The following is a 4,243-nucleotide window of genomic DNA, read 5'->3' on the forward strand; positions in this document are numbered from 1 at the left end:
ACAGAAGGTTAAACTACAAAACAAGATGCCAGTTTTGAGTCTCAGTTACTTTGGCAGATTTCATTGGGTATCAAATGAACTCAATATCATGGTGATTGTCCTCCCATCTTTAAACCATGGGATTAAAGCAGGAAATCGATCTCTAAGAGACGGGTCACTTCCTGTTCATTATGGAATAGCTTTCCTTGACAATATGCAAAATCTGCTCAGTTCCATTTATAATGCTTCATTTGAAATATGAAGAGAAATCTTTCAAAACTCTGAGGTTTTTTGCTGAATCTTGTTCAGCTGCATACGTTTCCGATATTTCTTTGCATCTGAAGTCATCCAAATTAGACATTGTTTCCTCGCATCTTCTACCCCCGCCCCCCAACCACACACCACTTTTACATTTTTACCTGGCCCCAGGCTGTCTCTCTCCTGGTGAAACACACTGCTTGTGTGACTCTAAATGTGCCTTTCCAAATGTTTTGGAAACGGATTCTCTGAGAGACAGAAATTCTGCTCCCATCATTTCTTTGTCCTACATCGATGGTTTTGAATACCTGACGTTCAGAAATATACGAACTTGAATGAGTGAATTTACCACTTATTTACTCTCTCCAAACCTCGAATACTCCGGAAAACTTCCATTCGGTTTTACTTGGTTCACTTTCAAATTTTCCAACACACAAATAAATAAACTTTCATCCCCACTAAACGCCCTCAGCATCGTCTCTAACGTCTTAGCAGCCCAATAAACGCTGGCAGTGCCTTCGCTGATAGAATCACAGATTCCCAAGAATGCAGAAAGTACAGTTCAGCCAATCGAGTCTGTAGGGACATTCTGAACAGCATCTCAACCGGATCGAGCTCCCTTCTTTATCCCCGTAGGCGTCCGACTAGTGATTTCAAATAAACCTTTTGGAATAAAACCTGGCATCATGTGACTGCTGACCTTATCACTGCATTACCCATGGCTAATTCACTTAAGATACTGAATTCACTCCGTGGACACATCAGCATAATTTAACATGGCCAATCCACCTAATCTACAGACTTAACAGCAGTGCGAACCACTGAGCAAATGTACCATCACATTGAAACCGATCTGTATCATGTGTAATGGCTTTACACACTGGTAACTCCGCTTCGTGAAAGCAAGCTGCGCCCACCAACCTGATTTCAATGCATCCAAACGCGGTTCTACGCTGTACAACCTCATTAGTGCTGCAAGGAATATTTCTGCACTCAGATCTGAATGGGTTTGCTCTGTCTTCTTCCTCAGATTCCTGCTTTAAATAAACATTTTAGTCAGGAACAACTCTATATAATGGTTTTCATTCCAACACAGAAGTGCAGAAGTTTGCAGAAGTTACATGTTTGCACTTTCACTGACATTCTCTCTCCCCAGGAGCTGCAATCCTTCTCCAGCTGATTCAGACAGCACTGTCCTTCCTGTGACATATCCAATCGAGAATGGAAGGCCAAGCATTAATAACCTCAGTGGGGAACAGAGCGACAGGTTTAAAACCTTTACGATTCCCTCAATGGAGAATTGAGCCCTGTGACATGCGGGGACACTAACCACGATACTGTGGAGGATGACAACATCGAAGGAAGCCCTTCATCCTGTTGTGGCCGCACTTGTCCAACGCAACTGCTTAACGACCTGAATCAAGCTTTCCATCGCTTAGCCCATAGTCTTATATGTTTAGGCATCACAAATTAACATCTCAATTTTTTTAATGTTAGAACGATTCCGGCCTCTCTGACCCTTTCCGCATATCTACTCTAACCTTTCTACCTTTTTCCGAAATCTCTGAGCCCAGTGTTCGATCTCTCCATCAATAAGAAACGCTTCTTTCAGCCTATCCTATCCATATCCCTCAGCAGTTTGTACATCTCAGTCATGTCTTCTCCAATCTCCTCTGCTCAGTGACAAACTACCCCAGTCTGCCAAATCTCTCCTCATAACTGAAACTCTTCATCCCAGACAATATCCCAGTGAATCTTTACTGCAACGTTCCCAGTGCGATCACATCCATGCTGTACTGTGAATTGCAGAACTGCACACAGTAATCTGGAAGTTTTTTTTTTCTATTCTGTTACAGTATGAGGGCGTCGCTGGTTCGGCAGTATTTATTGCTATCCCTAATTGCACAGCGGGCAGTTGAGACTAAACCATATTGTAGTGAGCCTGAAGTCACATGGAGGCCCGAGCAGGTAAGAATGGCAGTTCCATTCCTTAAAGGACGTCAAATGGTTTTGATTTTTCAACAATTGTACATGGATACATAGGTGTTATTAGATTCGTAATTCCAGATATTTATTGAATCCCAATTCTAGCACCTAGCATGGTCGGAGTCAATCCCGGGACCCTGACATCTGAATTAACAGTTCAGTGGTTAGTGGTAATAGCGCTCGGCCATTGCAGAAGAACAGTGAAACTGATCTTATCCAATTAACTCGCTTTTCCCCGATACTGTCCTGTGCCATTTTCCTGAGCTTGACCACCCCCCCCCCCCCCCCAGTCCTCCACTAATCCCTGGTCCATGTCAGTAAAAGGTGCTACATGAGTATTGATCTCACATTAGTGGTAACCAAATGGATCAAATGGTCTGCAGGTCCCGATGGTGGGGCTGGGGCACGTTCACCCAGCAATAATGACCGCAGCCACGCAGACTGATCGGTATCAAGATGAGAGTCTGTATTAGATTCTGCAATGCCTTAGTGAAATAGGAAATGATGAAAGAGCAGCGCTCCGAAACCGAGTGTTTCAATTAAACCAGTAAGACCATAACCTGGTGTTGGGTGATATTTAACTTTGTACTCCATAGTCCAACGCCAGCATCTCTAAATTAATGAAATGGGGTGTGGGACGGAAAGTTCGGTTAGTGGTCGGAGGAGGAAAGAAATCTCTGAGAACGGGTGGATTTGAATTCTGACATATGAAGCACAGAGATGTGTCCGAGCAGAGCTTGAAGGAAAAAAAAACATCACCTTGGAGAAAATCACCATGTTAAAACAACTGATTCCTTTGTGTTTCACAAAAGCCTGGGACACAGAGAGCAATTACTGTCGTGACTCGGATTCAAACCGAGGTTGATGCGGCCACAACACAGAGTACTAACCACTATATGATCACGGCACCTACCGATGGGCACACTAACCACTAGCAATAAGTAAAGTACCATTAGAAATGCTAGGCAGAGCACCAAATGCAAAATATCAGTGCTTAGCGAACAGTGGCAGATATATGGGAACTCAGAATGGGCTGACCGTTTAACATCGGTGCCCACAGATGCTGTGGTGATACCATCGTTAATGTACTGAAGGCTGAGATAAATAGATTTCTCCAAAGCATTAAAGTCTCCGGGGACATTGCAGCTCTTGTTACCTGCACAACCACCAATATCATTCATGGTATCCGTTGCTCCCGGTGCGGTCTCCTCTACATTGGGGAGACTGGACACCTCCTGGCAGAGCGCTTTAGGGAACATCTCTGGGACACCCGCACCAATCAACCACACCGCCCTGTGGACCAACATTTCAACTCCCCCTCCCACTCTGCCGAGGACATGGAGGTCCTGGGCCTCCTTCACCGCCGCTCCCTCACCACCAGACGCCTGGAGGAAGAACGCCTCATCTTCCGCCTCGGAACACTAAAGCCCCAGAGCATCAACGTGGACTTCATCACTTTCCTCATCTCCCCTTCCCCCACCCCACCCCAGTTCCAAACTTCCAGCTCAGCACTGTCCCCATGACTTGCCCTGACTTGGCCTACCTGCCTATCTTCTTTTCCACCTATCCACTTCAGGCTCTCCCCGACCTACCACCTTCATCACCTCCCCCATTCAACTATTGTACTGTATGCTACTTTGTTCTCACCCCCACCCTCCTCTCACTTATCTCTCCACCCTTCAGGCTCTCTGCCTTTATTCCTGATGAAGAGCTTTTGCCCGAAACGTAGATTGTACTGCTCCTCGGATGCTGCCTGAACTGCTGTGCTCTTCCAGCACCACTGATCCAGAATCTGGTTTCCAGCATCTGCAGTCATTGTTTTTACCAAGCTTTAGTTGAAATATATGCTTCAATAGCAATGCAGTTTAATATCGTACACTTCACGAGTTTCCCCCACAAGGCAGTAACCACTGCTGCTATGTAGTCCCAGTTCCTAGCCCCAGAATCAGAGGAACTGAGGCGCAGTCGCGAGAATCCAACTTGAAATCGAGATGGGAATGAGGTCGCAGAGATACTCGAG

This window comes from Chiloscyllium plagiosum, unplaced genomic scaffold, assembly GCF_037043375.1.
Source record: "Chiloscyllium plagiosum isolate Xiang-an unplaced genomic scaffold, Cpla_swu_hap1 HiC_scaffold_47, whole genome shotgun sequence".
NCBI lineage: Eukaryota > Metazoa > Chordata > Chondrichthyes > Orectolobiformes > Hemiscylliidae > Chiloscyllium > Chiloscyllium plagiosum.